The sequence below is a fragment of the Branchiostoma floridae genome, chromosome 1, assembly GCF_000003815.2.
Source record: "Branchiostoma floridae strain S238N-H82 chromosome 1, Bfl_VNyyK, whole genome shotgun sequence".
Lineage (NCBI taxonomy): Eukaryota > Metazoa > Chordata > Leptocardii > Amphioxiformes > Branchiostomatidae > Branchiostoma > Branchiostoma floridae.
The window spans coordinates 17,034,650-17,053,041 of NC_049979.1; the positions used below are offsets into that span (position 1 = coordinate 17,034,650).

At 47.0% G+C, this 18,392-nt stretch overlaps 1 long non-coding RNA gene across 1 annotated transcript in view; it reads left to right on the forward strand.

Moving 5' to 3' along the window:
* LOC118423971 overlaps positions 1 to 6,136 on the forward strand; it is a 34,228-nt gene extending 28,092 nt beyond the window's left edge. Inside the window, exon 3 of the long non-coding RNA XR_004832151.1 lies at positions 6,005 to 6,136. This is a non-coding gene — a long non-coding RNA (uncharacterized LOC118423971). The remainder of the gene's footprint in view (positions 1 to 6,004) is intronic.
* Positions 6,137 to 18,392: the final 12,256 nt, after the last annotated feature.

Genomic DNA, 18,392 nt, shown 5'->3' on the forward strand with positions numbered 1-18,392 from the left:
CAGGCTATCCATCCATATCGCACCCTACAGACGACAAACGGTCGAAACTATGTTGGGGTATACTGTACCATTTGAACACTTTTCCTTCCTCACCACTACAGTACTATTGTGTAATCACATAATTCTTAATCAGTATCCTCGGTGCAAGACCTCGTGCCCGCCGGCCCGGACCTCCCCTAACCTGACAAATTAGCTGAGTGATTTAGGACGGCTTCAGGTTAGGAAACCTGATCTCCAGGCTGTGCGGGGCAGGCTGCCGCGCTGACAGGGGAGGCGGTGGCGGGGCAGGCCAACTGGTCCGCGCAAACACTTCACAACTTTCACGGCCTTTTGATGAGGCATCATACTCAACTGTCTCAACTGCGACGTCCCGTCCGCTCGACGGTCCAGCTTGAAAAGATCAGCAGCAGCAGCCCCAAACCCAACCTCACCAATAACAGGATACCCATTGGTGGTGTAATGGCATTTCAAACTTCCATTTTTAATAGTTCTACGGTTACACATGATCTGACATTGCCCCGAAATCTCTCAGTCCTCTCGGCGTGACACTGTCTCAGTTGTAAGCCTGGGCTCCCCAATTACCGGGCTAGTGCTGCACAACGAGGAATTAATAGTAGAAATAATAGTCTTGGAGTGGGTTTTACTGCGTCTGTAACAAGGCTTGGTTGTAATTCTAGGGTCCGGGCCATGCTGCTGTGCCATGCGTCAGGAGCGCCGGGGTTACAGTAATAAATTATTGATCACTCGCCCGCCTCATGACCTTTGGCGGATCACATAATATATCCGTTGGACAATAGTTGGTCTTCTGGCACACCACGAGTTTCCGCGCCCTCACCTCGACTTGGCCCGAGCAAAAGTAAATAGAGAAAGGCTCGCGCCTACCGACTGTTTAGGCCCGGATTGGGTTGCGACCGCACAGACACAAATAGTTCACGGCTGCGGGGCCAAGCTGCGCGGGTCAGGGAGAGACAGACTTGCAAGCGACCTGGAAGTACTGTTTCCTGCGAGCGTCAACATGCAGCGGGCAAGGCCGCGCTGCTGACCTCTGCAGCCTGCTATCTTCAGAAGCCAGGTAGGGAAAAGCTGCTAGCTGTGATAACTAACCATGCACGGGGGCACGGTAAGGTCTGCAGGCTGCAGCTAGAGGAGCATGGTATAGAGCTTACACAGTATGCATATGTTGGTAAACGTTAAAGTATGTAGCCACAGACACAGTGAGCTGCGTTGGTCGGAGGCTTTGCACGGGCGCTCTTTTGTATACAGCTGGCTGCCGTTTGCCGAGGTCGGCAGTGTGCAGCAATGTTGCCATTGTCAGAAGGCCACATCTGTGCAGACAGCCCCAAAGGACTATGCACAAAGGCTGGGGAGAGTAGTGAAAGGGTTTTGCTTGAAGCTGTTTGGTATTTTGTGTTGGTGAGGTCTGGTAACTCGGCCATGCTATGCAGATGAGCCATGAGTTGCTATGACTCAGAGGCGGGGCACAGTCGTCTGTCTGTACGTGTCTGCCTCTCTTTTGCACGCTCCCAGACGATACAAGTCGTGCGCGTCGTCGGAAGGCGAGCAATGATCTGCAGGATTGTGGACAGAGAACGCTGGTGACCGATGATAAATTACATGGCTCTATGGCCGTAAATGTTGTCTGTCGTGCTCTAGTTAACCGACGGACGGCCCGGACAGACCCACAAAATCTTGTAAAGTCCAAGCAGGGAACAATTAGGGAGACTGATTGAAAACTGGCATATCCCACGGACTGGGCCCTGCAGAAGCTGCAAAATCCGACCTTTCACATTAAGGATATTAATGAACAGCTGATTTGAGTTTTAGGAGATCCGTCAACAAATTGCAACATGTATTCCATATTCGTAGGACAAGTGGATGGACGGTAGCTCAAAGGGGACACCTGTCCTTCGTAGTGCTGATGGTTTATATACTTCATGCCAGTCTTCAAACACGGCCTATTTTACTTTTCATTTCTTAAGGTCTTTGATCCGTAACATCAGTAGCGGTGTCCGCCCGTGAATACACTTCTCATTAAAAGTGATCCCAAAAATATCTTACAGGCATCTATGCGAGGATGCTGTCCATATTGTAGCCAGTATTTATTTATTATTGCTTCGATTGTTTGTGCTTGTTTTACGAATCATAACCATTCAAGTATAAAGAAAATAACCCTAATTGTTTGTCTTCCTTTACTCTTTTCCCCCGATAATGCATGGCGTATTTGTCCTTGCTACGAAGTATTGGCCCCGTCTTATTTTTAAATAGCCAATATAACTTGTAGTAGTGTGAAGTTTACATATGAAAGCCAGTCGAACTCTTAATCCTATACACCCTCTAGCTCATGTAAAATGAACCAGCCCTTATATAGATTGTTTGCCGCACCTATCGCGTTTGTAGACTACTCATCGGATAATATTCATGCCCGAATTCATGCTTGAGGTTTACAATCCATTGTAACGTCATAGGTGTGCATGAAGGTAAGAGACAGCTTTTTGTAGTCCAAATTGATCTTTTTCCTCAGGGTAAAAGTCTTGAGTCCCTCAAGGCGGTCTCACCTGATGACTAACGGAAGCTGAGGCTCGTCGTTAAGAGTCATGCGCTCCTGTGGCAGCAGACAAATCTGGGGGACTACTGTAGCAATTAATTACAGGCCTCGCCTTATCACATTCTAGGGGGTAATTTTACACAGCAGTGTGGGATTGTTTTTTTGTTTTTTTTTGTTTTTTTGCGACGGCGTAATTTTTTTCATGATAAAAATATAGCTCAGGCAGCGTAAGATCGTCAGGATTGTTGATACAAATTGTTGCATACACTCGTACTGCATAAATGTTTGTCGTCTGCAGTTTTATTGTTGTCTGAACTGCATAGTAACCATTTGGTGTGTCTTCTCACAGTCGGAAAGTTCTTCCTAGGTTGGGTCGAGGTCACCATAAATTTGTTATTTTATTACTTGTTTCTTCAGAAAAAAACGTATTACATTCGAATGCAGGTCTCCGGCAAAACACTTGTAGATTCGGTTCCATATCAGTGGTTTTAATGGGCAATCCCCTCAAACCATTTACAATGAATGTAGTGTTTATGTAGATTGGGACAGGTCATATTCTGAATGTAAGTCAGTACATGTAGCATTTGCTGGATGATGATTATCTATTCGTATGTTGGCTTTTCATTACCGCTGAAATTTTCTCCTTTACCAGCAACGTCTGAACATCAAGAAATGTGCTGGGATTCTGGTATCATTGGTTCCACATCGCCCAATACTTCCCCTATCTTTACTGTCATCTCTTTACCGTAGTCCGTGATATAGAATTATAGAGTGTCACGGTTGTGCGCTGTAGATGCCCAGATAACACAGCCTCCCGGCGATCGGACAGCACCTAGTGCATGCATCGGATGTACGATTTACCGGCGACTCGGGCCAATAAAGTCCGCAATATAACCCTAATCCCCAGTTCCTGTTCTTAGGCGCTTTCTCCAATTGGGCATTTCATTTTTGCTGTAACGCACATCTATAACATGGCGACAGTAGACATTGGTTAACTGCCGGAGACGTATTGTATACAGCGGTTGTCTGGCCGGAATAACTGCACTTTTTATCAATCTGTACCGCCTGGCTGACCCTTAGCACTTCCCGCTTCAGAGCGATCAGGCTCACTTCGGATATGCTTTGTTACCCACTCAATAATATTTGATTATACTCCTATTATGAAGATATCACAGACAATATAGCGACATTAGAGCTGTAGGGGCGCGCAGATATTGGGTCGGTAAGCCGATACCGTGTCTATCTCTCTCGGGAGCCCAGCCAGTGCACCATTTAGGATAGCTGTGGAACGACCGAGTATGAAAAACGTCGCTAGTTGCGAAGATAACCGCTAGCCTTGATGCTGACACGCTATAGTAGATGTGCTGTTTGGATGAACCGCGGTATCTTAGCCATTTCCAGGGCTGGTGTTTTTTTGGGGGGGGGGGGTAGGGGGTGCTCGTAAAGCTGTCAACCGACCCCACTGCGCAATACTGCTACCGTACGTGGTGCTGCACCTGGCGGGCTGTCCCGGCCTACTTTCCTAGCAGGAAACATTCCTTCCTGACTGGGTCATAGCTCACATAGCGACCATGTTGCAAGGCTGTGCATTTCCCATGTGAGTTCAGTGTCCTGTGTTATGTGAGGGTCTCTTTACGACAGGGCGTGCCACCAGCCTCGCTACTGCCTTGTTACCGGTCGTTCTGGGACTGTCGACAAGGGCAGGTGCTCGGGCGACCGCGCCGTACCAACCAGGAAATGGTATTTTCCTCGTGTCGCTCCCGCCAGCCTACGGTTACATTTCCGACAGGTTTGCCGGGTCTGGACGCGGAAGCCTCGAGTCTGAAGGAAACCTTAGAACGTAAAAATGTGCCCCGTCGCTGCTAGAGCATCTCAGGAATGCTGACACCATACAAGGTCGGCTGCACGCCAGGGTTACTGATACTAGTACTGGGAAAACGTTCAAGGGTGTTTCTTCTGATGATTTCCGCTTCCGCTTGCCGACAGTAATTCACTGTGACCATACACTGAACACTGTATGTGCCCTACGATTATGCCCCTTTTTGTTTGGTCTTGCCATTGTGCCACACCCATCCATACTGTTCAGAATTCATTATGGCATCACACAAAAGACTTTTACTAAGAATATCGCTTCAAAGACATTTAGTCGGTCTTTTGGACCCTGCAAAGGTTTTGTTGTGCGTATATCTTCAATTTAGGAATATCTTTGTCATCGATATGCCTGAAGGCATTTCGGCAAATCCACCAGTTCTGAGAAGACTTAACCATGTAGTCATTTCCCTGAAGATGTAACTCAGAAAACAATATCATTTATCTGGGCTGCGATACTATATTCAGCAGTTTTTATGTCTACTTTTAGACTCTTGAAAGTCATCACAGAAGATTGTGACAACATTTGTGCACAGATAGCATGTTGTTACATGGGGGTGTGGGGGTGTGCAAGTATGGGAGTCGAGAATCTTTGCATATTACTCACAAGCCCGCGTACATATTCATACAAAGGGCGAGGAAACTTATCACTGGCCACATTTAATCATCGGGATTGTGTGGGGGCTGACGATCTGCCTTAGTTGCCATGACAACGGACCTAATCGCTGATTACAGGGTGCTGCGGGTATGTTTGACTCCCACAAACTACCCTGACGTCTGAACGGTCACGACACAAGAACACGTCAAAATAAGTGGTGAAATTTAAGAGCGTTTTCACTTTTCTTTTTTCTCAGAAATGCCTTCATGTCGCGGCTTTTCCCCTGAGTTGATGTTAGAGTTCAAAACCGAGAGACCGCCCATTTTTTTTTCCAAACAACATCTGTGTGTGGCATGAGATTATCATATTTCCCCACCGTTTACATGTGCACACGCCCTGCTGTATCACAGGTGGTAATAATCACGCTAGAAACGGCTTTGCCCTCACAAGGAAGTACGATTTAATCAAGTGGAACATACAGATACTTTTATTTCGCACCGGCACCCGTCAGATATATAACACATAGAGTGCGCATGTCTGTCTTATTGTGATTGTTGTTTAAAGTAAGAATGCAGACTTAATCAAATCATTTTTCTTACGAAAGAAACTACTAACTCAACATGCATACATCTTCGTCTTTGCCTGGCATATATGATTATACATAGACTGTGTAGTTTCATCAAGGATTACTGGAGGTGGTATGATTGCTTTATTTCATCTTGGCGACTGTCCACATTTCTACGATTCCGTTGGAAATCGAATCGCTTGATGGGTTCCGTAGGCCCTGTTCATAAGACAGGCCATTAGAGAGACTTGGGGGAGAATGTTTTAGAAGTCTTCAAAATGATAAAACCGCTAAGGCACAGATCAAACCACTTTGAAGAAATCATTAAATCATCCATATTTTCCCACCCACCACTGTCATTGCTACATGTTTATGATAAACATTCCGGTAGATGTTTACGGTATGTTTGTTTGTTTGTTTACTGCAGGTTTTGCGGACCCGCTGAGTGTGATGCAGCAGTGCACGTGCGCCGACAAGCTGAAGTCGGGGATCCCGCTGTGGAGGCCAGGTGAGGCCGCCCCTCGCTTACCAGGTGTGTGCTCGTGCGCATGCGTCATCGAGCAAAAAATACGGCTATGTTGGAAATATGAAGGACTTTGAATAAAGAAAATCAGCATTCCAGCTACTTCTTTGTTTCTGTTTTTTTTTCTCGATTTTACAATAACAAAAATGAGAATTTTTCCAATTTGTCTGAGTATTTTCAATATGGCCGTTTGTTGTTCGGACGTTTACTGTGCATATTATATTAATCTTATTCTAGGGTAGGTTTGAATGCCTTTCGTGTTGTAAATGAAGAAACGCCCAAGGTTATTAGAAAGGAACATACATTTTGGGATTCTTACTGTCATATTCTATTTACTCTAAATTCGTAGTTTTGACAAAGGTATCCAGTAGTACAGTGTTGCATACATGTACGTCAAAGTAATTGCTTTTGTTTTTATGTTTGATTGTGTATTGATTGTGGTGCCTATTGACGATTTAGTCCAGTTTAGCCGATATTAGTGGGCCCTGTTACATGGCACTGTTGTCTGCCTGCGCGGGTCTTGCAGTTTGTATACAGAACAGAACCACTTTACGCACACACACGCACACGCGCGCACGCACACAGACGCGCGCGTGCGCACACACAGACGCACACAGCGTGCATTTAATTATCGAATTCTTGAGGCGCTCGACGAGAATTCTCTTGACCGACTTACTTTAAAAAGTTTTTGTTGTTGACTATCACCATCGCTGCCCTCATCAGCTACTGGAAAAATATAATTTTAGCGACTCATCAGCGACTCATCAAGACTCGATTTCCTCCAATAGCATTGCTGCTAATAGTTTTACTCAAACAAACACTGTAGGCGGGCCCATCTCTTCCATCTCACTCTTGTTACGACCAGACACTCACTCACCTCGCAAAAGCGAGCTGTTGTTTTAGAGTTGAGACTTTCTGATGGGTGTTTTGCTGTCGGGGGATGAGTTGAAATCCAATTTCTGGCCATTAAAAATTTGGAAATTTCCTGGACTTCTGACCCCGGGGCAGCGACCAGACTCCACGAGATACGACTTAATGTGATTCGACCAGACCGGGGGAGATCAAATGATGTAGAAGGGTCAAAATAAAAAGTTGAGAGCTTTCAGCATAATCGTGTTTCCATCGACCCCCTCTAGTCTTAGCATATGTCGCTCAATGGGAGAGGTTGTGACCCCGTGGGGGTGGGGCACCCTGAGGAGGACCTTGCTTGGGGAGAAGGAAAGGCCACGACCTGGCGTCCCTAATTCAACAGGTCACCAGAGAGTTTCTTGCCGATTAAGCACATGTATCGCCACAATTTTCAGGGTGTAACCGAATTAGTCCTCCTTTCCCGCCATCCCACTCGAACTTTGCGTGACCCCATGGCGGGAACGCGTCGCTACCACTTCCAACCTTTAATCCGCGCGACGGGACACAGACGCGCAAACCACGCGCAAGTAAAGTTAACATCGATCTTTCTTATGAACATGGAAACAAAGAAAAGACCATAACGTACTTAAAGACGGGAAACACGAGACTTGTCTGGTCATGGTTACGAAAGTTGATATTTTGACCTTAACCGTAGACCTCGGTCATAACCTAGGCACTGATGTCGTGCATCAATTAAGCTTGTTTTACTACATAGATATTTCAAGGCGACACATTGTCTAACCTAGATACACACGTACATCCGCAATGAAATCCTTTAACTACTCTGCATCTGACTGAATGAACAAGTTCACCCCTCGCTGATGGTATCGTCCACTACTTTAAGGGTGATGGGATATGTGAAGACGTGTATCCCAGGATCCCATAAACTTGGAGGCAATGTCAACAGTACAGGCTCTCATATCTACCGGCCGTACGTCGCTGGCTCATAGCTAACTGTCAAACAATATGAAGGTAAACCATAAGCTCCAGTTTGCTTCAAGATCCTGTTCTGACCACACCTGACAGTTTTATAGTGTTATTTTAAAGATATATACCTGCATGCAGACGGTCACGGTGGGAAAACATAGCATATCATGAGTTATCCCAGTCTCCCCTACGTAACAAAGTGGAAATAAAGGCGCTGCTTGTGTAGCTAGGGAGATCGGGTACGGTACATCACTATTACTGGATAATTGCACAGATTTCGGACAAATCGGCAATGCAGAAAATGGCGTGAGGCAGGAGACGCAGTGATTATCGGTACTGATGGGATATGGGCTGTAAGGATTGGAGAATAATCGCGGATTGTGTCCAGACAACAACTCTCAATACCCGAGTACCTGGCCAGTTTGGATCACTTCGTTATCCTATTACCTGTTATGATTGGATCGCCAGAATTTCAAAGTTTCAAGGATTCTTAAGTTTTCCATTCTTATATTTCATTTCCTGACATTGGCGAATAGCGATTCGGTTAATAGTAGTTCATAACCTTACACTCCCGCTTAAGACCGCGGACATGTCCATTCTTCTTCACTGCTCACTTGCCTCCAGCATCGCGTGGTACAAAACGCTCCCCTTTTTGACATAGAATGATAGCAGACAAATTTAGCTTGAAACTTCCTACTTTCTGCAGGATTTCTCTTTATTCCCCCTCCATCTTCAAAGGGTAATCTTTCTTCTATCATGAGCGGAGATATTCCGCCGAGCATCTCTTATCAACTTTGCTTGAAACCGGAAATATGCACCTGAGTGCCCCTGTGCGGATTGTTTTCCGCCTCTGCCTCCTCGCCCAGCCGTATCCAACCCATCAATATGGCCATTTCTGTATAACGTTCTTATCTCTTCACTCCAAAGGAGGGAAGAGGATTCTTTTAAAAAGGCCCTTTGGCCAGTTGTCCGATACCTTCCACGCCGAGAAGCGGGGGTGAAAGCTTGCGCGGCGCGCTATCTTAAATTTTGCATTAGCCAGTCCGAAATAAGCTGCGATCGATCGTGCGATTCCATCGCTTCCTCCAACCGTGATCAAAAGGTCGTGCGGGCGGGGAGGCGAGGCTGACTGGTCCGCCGGCTCTGTACCGCGGGAGTTTAATGCGATTTGTACACGGCGGCTCTGCGGGTCGGAAGTCAGCGATGTTCCGAGCTTATGACTTCCCTGGCGGCGTCGCGTAGCGCTCCTTTGGAACTACCCTGCTGGGTTAGAGCAATTAAATATTGACGAGACACGAGATGTGCCCCGAGACAGGATTGTCACTGGGAGCGTTTATCTCAGCTTGCTGTGTGCGCGCGGTGGTTTGTTGAGTGAAGATAGTCGATGTTTGAATCAGAGGCGGATTCCGCTGGCTAGCCCTGTCTCCTCAGGTACACTCGTCCCACCCCTCACACGTCAATCAGCCCAGCAGCCCGCCAAACTTCCAGTAATGGCAGATGGGTAGATCCTGCCAACCATTTCTGGGGGCAGAGATAAAGCGCTTGCGGATGGTCGGCGGTAAAGTTCGCATCTAACCATTACCTAAAGCCTCTATATGTTACAGGTTCCAACTCACTCAACTTCCCGCCGAGTTGGCAGGAGTTGGAATGAGCTGTCAGTAACAGATGTCGAAACAAATCAGGCGCCACAGACAGACAGCATGCAGCTACCTGCCCCGCCGACATCTTTCCCCACCGACAAACTCATGTCCTCTTCACAGCCGCTTTCCCCCTCGCGTCTCCATCCATCATACCAGGCACTTTCCCAGAAAAAGAAGTGGCTCCTGTGCTTGCTTGGTTGTGTCAGTGGTCGACTTTTTAGAGCACTCGACGTTTTCTCTCTAAGAGAAAGAACAGGTGGCAGCGCCGCAGGTGTCATTTCCTCGCGTTTAACGGCGCACCGTCCTCGTCAGCACATCCTCAATCCCCAGGAGGGCAAGAAAACGCAACGAACAGGAGGGGAAAAGTTCTATCCGCCGCTCCGTTAATTGTGAACAAGTCCCTGGCCGCCACTTCCAGGCGTGTGATTGTCTTGATAACGACAATTTCAATGACAGTTACGCCGCTTGAAATCATCGGTGTCACGCACCGGGACTAGATGATGTATATCCTGCCGTCGGCACAAATTTACAGTGAAACTTCCGAGCAGTTGCTACCTGTGGGTGTGCTTAAGAACTAATGGGACCACTGATTGAGCAAAGCGGTGTTCACAGAAATGCATGCTGATACCGCTAACTCGGCATTAGACAAAACTGGAACACAAATCTCATCTCATATTACCTGGAAAGTTACCAAACTTAAGTGAAAATCAGCTTCAGCATTCCACACTTGATGTAATCTTCTTGTTTCAATTACTTATGGCCCGCTCGCGTCTGTGCCATGCGGTGACACGTTCGGCAACAGGGTTGCCTTACCTCGGCCTTGGCGAGTTTTCAAAACTTGGTATCATTGCAAAGATCTCTTGGTGCGTACTTGATATCTGAAAACCATTTCAACTCGGGTGCTTTCTTCTAACAGGGTAAGAATCGTCAACAATTACATGACACGGAATATCTGTATGTCATGTAATTGTTGACGTCTTCATACCCTGTTAGAAGAAAGCACCCGATTTGCCAACGGTTTTGACATGACATACAGATACTCGATGTCATGTAATTGTCTTTTCACCCTGTTAGTTATGGGCCGAACTTCTTCAAAGTTGCAAATGTTTGGTAGAAAAAGAAGATAAGTGAAGAAGCGCACGTCATTTTTATATGTTACCTTCGGCTAGACTCGTAGTTGTCGTGTGACAATATATTTCGAATTCTACTGAGCTTGTAGAAATGTACATGTACACTCATCCGCACAGAATATAGTATGGGCAATATCTCTCGTGTAAGCTACCCCCAATGCAGTATAAAACATTCTTAAAAGAAATCGAGATCAATTTCGCTGCTTGGGAAGATTTTGTCGGATCGGAAATTGGGACCAGAGAGATCGCCTTTGTGGGCAGGCGGCGCCATTCATCACACAGACTGAACTGTCCATGGCGTTTCACATGAGGAGACCCTATCGACTCTCCAATGATGTTTTGACTAGGACGGCCCGTTAGATAGCTGCCGACTTCAATACTCTGAAGTGGATTATTTATGAGCAGAATGCGTTGTCTCTATCTTCTTGATGGCACTTGAAACGGAGTGCGTCCGAAGATATCACCAGGCCGGAAGCGAAGAGCGTCAGGGGAAGCGGCTCAGATGAGCCGAGGGGGCAGTTCCCCAGCTCTGGAAATAGAACAGACAGAAGAAAGTCATGAATATTTGTACGGTTTTTAATTCCCCCCGTCCTCCTTGAACCCGTGAGCTCGGAAGAAGCGCTTGTAACGTTAGCGGTGTATGTACGTGTGGCGTCCAGACCGTCAGCAGGGCGTGATACCAGCAGCATCCGCGGCACCTCTCCATCCCGGCTCCCCGGAGCAGCAGCTCTTGACGGCAGTAGGACTCAGACGATCGATGTGCTCCATTAGTGTGTGGACAAAAAGTGCATGTGTTGTCTAATGTAGTCGATTGGTCCGGTCAATCGCACTTAAAGACTACTGACGGGAAGTTGGACGACATGTCCCTACCCCGATCACGGAAGGTCTGGGAGATGGCTCCGGAAATAATCTATCCTTTTGGTGGGGCAACGTCGAATCCTTATCTGGTGTGTACAACACCTAAAGTTTGAAACCCGTTTGGAAGACCAATAGATCATCTCTAGCTGCACTTGAGACAGGTTATATGATACCACAGTGACAATTCTGAGATTCTCAGAAAAGCTGATGCGGTTTCTGAAAGTGAAATACATTTGGCCATATACTTGTATATATATGCATCGAACCGAGCAATCTAATTTTTGTAGAGTGCCGTTTACTTCATTGCTGTCGTGTTTGTAGTTTATCGTGGATGTTTTTTGTTTGCAACTGTTTGTTTACTTTACTTTTGATATAACTCTTCATCTGGTCTAGTAAGATGACAACATTAACCTCCAAATTTACATAAAACTTTTATCGCTTAACAATCGTGCATGGTATGGCAAAAAGCAACTGCTATTGAACATAGTACAACATAGACGTATAGAATAAAACTTTTATATTAAAACATCCTAGTTTCTGGATACATATGTCAATGACCTGAAAGATACCGGATCAGTTTTCTGAACTCTTTGGTTCCACAGCATCGACCCACTGTCCATGCAGCCAATATTTCCTATTGCATGCTTCCCAAGCAACATTGTTACCAGAGGTTTCTGTCGTGTACACACTGCCTTCTGTATAACAGCTTACTGTTTTGTACACAATAGGCGTTATGTATTGTTGTTATGGATCCGTAAACACATCGATAACTGTGTACGTGGAATGCATCAGTGACACTGAGAAAACTTCCGTATCTACAGTTTTTAGAGATTTTAAATTTGTTTTACATACCGTCATACGCAACATAAAGTGCATATGCAGATACCAAGGCCATGGCATACAGTGTCTCGTGAGTAGCACGATGCTAAATCCGAAAATACCGTTTGGCCAGGAATAATTGTCTGCGGGACTAGCCTCCACTGCTCCGTTAGTTTATCTAAGCAGCAAAAGGCAAAGGTTGAGCCATGAAGAGCGTGTCGTGTGTCCAATTAAAACTTGCCCGACATCTCGGTCGGCGTCAGGCGTGATTAGAGTTCATGTCTTCTCCTCAACTTGATCCCATTTGAGCGATTGCGGCGGATTGGCGAGGTCTTACACCGCGGCTAACACACTCAAGGAATCGCATTTACGGCTTAGGCCGGCGGTGATCTGGACGGCTCCCTTTGCAGCCGTAGCCAAAGCTTCTGGTCATCGGTCATCGCTGGGAGGCCCAACAAGGACGAAGACATCCCCTACATGGCATCACTTGACAACTTAATTGAATGTTTCGCTGTCACCCGACCCTCAACTGTCTTGAAACAAGCGCACGTAACTGATATCGTGCGCATGATGAGCGCGCCAGTCAGGCGGCATGTTACACCGCTGTGGAGAGATTTAATACATGTATATCAATGAGGTCCTTCACTAGACCTCGAAGGGAAGGCATAGGTGAGCTATAATGCAGAAATCTGCAAAGTCTTGTCCTGGCCAAACATTAAACATCCATCTTTCATCGGTCTTCAGTTACTAGTATACTACATAGAGGATATGACAGGCTGAAAATAATAATAACTTTGAGATAGAAAGGAGAGACCCCTATGACGTCATTCTTCACCAGAGTGTTTCACGTTCCTTCTTGGAATTCCCCTGACTTGATCCGGGCTGATTGTAGTTTATCGAGATAACCCATGGAAACTTGGACAGGGTTAATGACCTCGTGTGTTGTTGACACGACAAAACACACAAGACGGAAAGTAGAGCGTATGAAAGTGCTTTGAAAAGAAATTAGATAACCCGTTGCCGAGGGCACTACTAAATGTAGAGATGATGTGCTGAATTGTTTGAACTTCTGAAGAGTTTTTCTTTCTTAATGTATATCCGCCCACTGTCTTTGTGTAGGCCTTTAACAATGGGGGAAAACTAGTTATGATTAAGCCCTTTGTACATTTTGAATTGAAGACGATGATATGGAAAAGATAATCAGTCTAAAGACTTGGCGAAGACAAATAACGTCGGCTCAGACGCCTTGTTCAGTGAATGGAGTGATCCATGGACTTGTTTTATGAAATGTAATTACACCTAGCTTGGTGCGTAGTTTTGTCGACATGACTTCCCTCGGAGGGTGCCTATGCTATAGACGAAGTTTACATCAACCACTTCCTTTAGCCTTGCTGTTGTTGCGAAGTTTTGCAGCCACGGCCCCTTGAGTCCCGTGTGTGCGTCAAGACGGCGAGTCAACCCAAGGTCCTTCTCGGCTTCTGAGAGAAAGAGATTCCTGTTCTGTGCCCAGGGAACACCACAGCCCCGGGACAACCTCGTGATAAAGTGCGGGAAGTTGAAATGGAAAGAAACGTGTCCCGCGGGTGTTAAGTAAAGTTGCACTTGGAGAAGAAACCTTCTCCCCTATGGTTAACTAAACGCCCCCAGTTCTTAATTGCTCACGGGACAACGAACGTTACCAGCTGTGGGGTATGATCCTCCTCTCAGCATGTCAGTCCTTGGAGGGCCGTGTGTGAGGGCCGACTCGTGCCGAGACCATTAACTCTTCGACCCGGAAGATTTCAAGGCTGTTTGGTAGTCAGCGGGGAAGATGTCGGCAGGTCGAGCCGGGGGACGGCCACCCGGGCTGCGGTCATGACCAGCCGGCGGGGGGCGGCTCACACCTGCGCGCACACATCCCCGGGGACGCTTCCGATGAGGTAGCCTCCTCACGACCCGTGGCCTTGCCAGGTAGAAACAAGTCCCTAGATGGGACGAAATCAAACAAGGTCAGATCCCGAGGTAGGGTTAATTGAGTACCGTCGGTTCGGTTAAATCCCCGGGAAAGCGCGCTCTTTCCAGGTATACCGGCGAGACAAAACACCTACATTCCTCCGTCTGGTCTAACGGGATTCGTGCTGTTCCCACATTACAGGCAGTGCATCCTAATCGCGCAGGCTCACACAGTGTTCTAGCTGTTTATAATGGTTACATAACGAGGGAGCGGCAACCTTTGGGAGACTCCTGACTATTCTAAAACACTGAAGTTAATCGGTGTCAAGGCAAACAGCAAATTAACTACTGTAACTGACACTTACAAATGACACAGACCAGTGAGGTGGTCTAAATGGGGACGGAAGCAACAACTCCACTTGTGCAGAACTTAGCTAGATGTCTATACAGGCTAGAGTGGACGGGAGTAAAGGCATGTTTTAGTGAGTTTGTTTTCTTGAATAGTTACTGACTTTGATTTTGTATGTTGAGTGCCTCTTGGCGAATCTTGATTATTCCCGTTGTTTGCTGGGAGCTCTTGATCCAAAGAGTAATGCTAACCAGACAGACATGCAGGTGCAGGTGCGCAACTGGTCGTGTGCCGAGGGTGTACCCCCGGGAGGCACGGGGTAATGTCAGGACGGGACGAAGGAAAAGTTGACATAACCCGTCTATGGCTGACGGACTAACGCCAGGACCTGTGAATTCGAGGGAACAATTCTATGACCTGCTCGCGGACGGGTGTAGGAGACTGTACTGAGTAACAGGAGGGTAACGCTTGTGGACACTTCTCGTCAATCAGACAACTAGCAAGAATGTTTTAAACGTTCCACCCTGCTTAAAGTTCAATATAAGCGGCGGCCTTCTACTTATCGATGTTTGGCCGGCGTACAGATTCGCTTACTCCCGCAATAATCCCGGGTCACACAGGACATGGGCTGAAGATTTCTTTTTAATTACCCTGTCTATGTAGTGTGTAGCCCTGCTTCCCTGGTTAGACCACTCGTGTTGATACAACCAGCAGCTTGGCAACAGCTAGACGGAACTCGATACATGCATGACATCCGTTTCCAATAGACGCGATCCCTGCAGTTTGTGCGGTCGTGTCGCATGGCGTCTCGCACGGTTTTTAGCGCCTCTTCCATCATTCGTGTTCAGCTGCACTTTCCCACGAACACAAACAGATAACTATCAAGAAACACTTATTGTATCACGGACCGTTAGTCTTATCGAGACTTTCCCTGGAGATCTCCAGCGAGATGGTCGTAGTCAAGTAAATCACTGATGTCAGCTCATCACTCAGTATCCTGCAGCCACCAGATCCATGTCTACACACGACTTTCTCTTTTAATGTAGTTTCTGTTCATGAAGACAATTATAGACGACGTGAAGTAGATACGAGTAGAAGCAATGCTCTCTGTGCCTTCTGACCTCTTTGGAAGGGAAGTGATTACCTAATTACAACACTGATAAGTACTAATTCTAGACCAGGGCAACTTTCCAATTTGCTTGTTATATCGTATCTAGACAACCATGAGGATTGAGCACACGGTTCCATTTTGTCAGTAACCTTACCATAGGTTATAGTTTTATCCGCTGCCAAAGATATATTCGGCGTTGCCATGAAGACGGGGTCAGACGGACGCTAATTCTGGAACACTTTTCCTTTCCGGCAGTCTCCGTAGTGCCCTTTAATTTGCTCGGTGTAGTCAGTCGTGATTGAAGAGGAGTTCGTCGGCCAGGACCCCTAATTCGATCGGCATGCTCCGCATGTCGGGCACAACTTCAATAATGTAAGATCTAATACCCATATTTAAAGTAACAATCTCCTCTTACTCGCCGCAACGTGCAAGCAATTAGCGGCGGGCACGGGGCAAGTCCCGGTGCAGCCTTGCGCGTGGCCTGTGGCCGTTTGATGTGTGCACCGACCGGTCAAGGTCACGCTACGGCCCGGAGGCCAAGAGAAATACGCCTCCCGGTCAAAGCCGGTCAAACCTCTCCTTCCCACCGCCACATCCCATCACAAGCTACTTGTTTCTATTTTCTGCCTTGTCAGATCAAATGTTAACAAGGTACGTATCAACCTCGGCAGAGTGGTCGCGCTGACTTCGTGCCTCGCCTGGCCGCACTCCAAAATGAGCTGGACGTGTCCGCGGGAAGCCAGCCGTGCGCCTGCTGGGAGCTGAAATAGACTTCTTCCCATCACGTCTGCGCCGTTACGCGCCAATTGTAACTTACATGAGCGTGTGACACATCAGCACAGACAGGCGAGTGTGCGTGGGTGGCGCTAAGATAAGTTCATAGTTGGGAAAGGCAAATTGTTACATGCTGTATTGAACTGGAAGACTTGCTGGTAGAGGGTTACTTACAACAATGGTCAAAGTTGCCACGCGCAATTCACCTGCTGCCTCGCTCGCTTATTGTATTTCATTTCCGCTCTCTCTGTGGACAAATCATGCTGTGCGACAGTATTGTTAACGTGCAGTCTGCTGTATGGTAATTTATGTCCGTATGAGCATTTTCTTGGACTAAGTCAGACCTTACCCACCTGAAGTTATCTTCCGACGTTCCCCATAGCTGTATGTGCACTGACACAATCTGCAGTGACACAGACATTATCGTTAGGGGGCGTGATTTCCCAGCCTCTCCGTGCCAATGCTCTAAGAATGAAACGCATGCGCGACCATCAAATTCTACTCTGTGCATGTTATAAGACGCGTTTGTCGGACTCAACCATGTTTAAAAGTGACACATTCCAGCCTTGATCTTGATGGTGAACTTGTTGTTCCGGTCATGGCCCGCACTCGATGATTAATAGCCGAGTCGAATCAGAGTTCAGGCGCGTAGCCCTCCTGTTGCGAAGGCAACTTAAGAAGTTTAATGAAATCTTGCTTCAGGAAGCTGCTGTTGCCCGCCCATAAGACCACACACACAACATGCTCCACAGATTTGCTTCGCTAGTACGAAGATCAAAAGAAAGATACGTTTCGTGCATCGTTTCCAGAGTGAATTTCTCCTGTCAGTCGGAAACAAATCGTAGACCAAAGTTAGCGCAACTCGTCAGAAGTAGAGTACACCTGACTTGCATTATGCGGGACCGCACACTCCCACCACCGCGTGCGGCGTTTCTAACCCGGGTGCGCTTGGACACTGCGTGGGTCACATGGCACGTGGGAGGGGGCAGGGCGGATGGAATCTACAGTCTTACCAAATGACCGTAACAGACCAGCTGAACTTGGTTACACTTCGGCCTGTCAAACTGTGGCAGGATGTCTCAATTCACACTTTTGTACGCGGAAGATTGGTAGCTTAGTGAGTTTCTACTCTTCCTATTATAACTTTAGTTTTCTCAAGATGCCTTATTTTCGTAACTTATCTCATTTTTCATTTACTTTTTGAGAAACTATTCCTCACCGTTGTATGTAGTTTCCTCAAACATGTGTTTTTTTAATTCCTTGTGGAATTATGGAAATCAGAGCGTCTTGCTTCTCCAACAGATTTTAGCGTCTTGTCTGTAAGTCGTTGTTATGAGTATTGACACACTTGACACACGGCCATGTGGGAGGGGGAAAGCAGCCGTACTAGTGTATGATGGCCTGTGTTGAATACCCTCGGGACTAGCGCCTGTGCCTAATTACACCAACCAGGTCCTTGTCCTGCGGCTCCTTCCCTCCCCTCCATCAAGCCCCAGATCAATGCGTGTATTGAACGAATCCGCCCGTTGATCCCTAGCCGATTGCTCGTCCCTGCCCGGCTTCCCCTGCTGATGCTGCCTTATTGATTCCCAATAACTTACCCTTACTACATTCCGGACAGCCAGAGAAGGCTGATCAAATGCATATTGGAGAGTGGATCTCTCATCTTGTTCCATTCATGCGCAATCTGTGCAAGTTTGTGGTGCCAGGTCGGGCCCGCGTGTATTCTCCCCGTCCTTGGTGCTGAAACATAGTGATTACATTGAACCATTCACAACGCCTCGCACATGGAAAGTAGTTAAGTCTGGTTCTTTTGAAAACAATTCTGCTGCTTCAAGCTGAT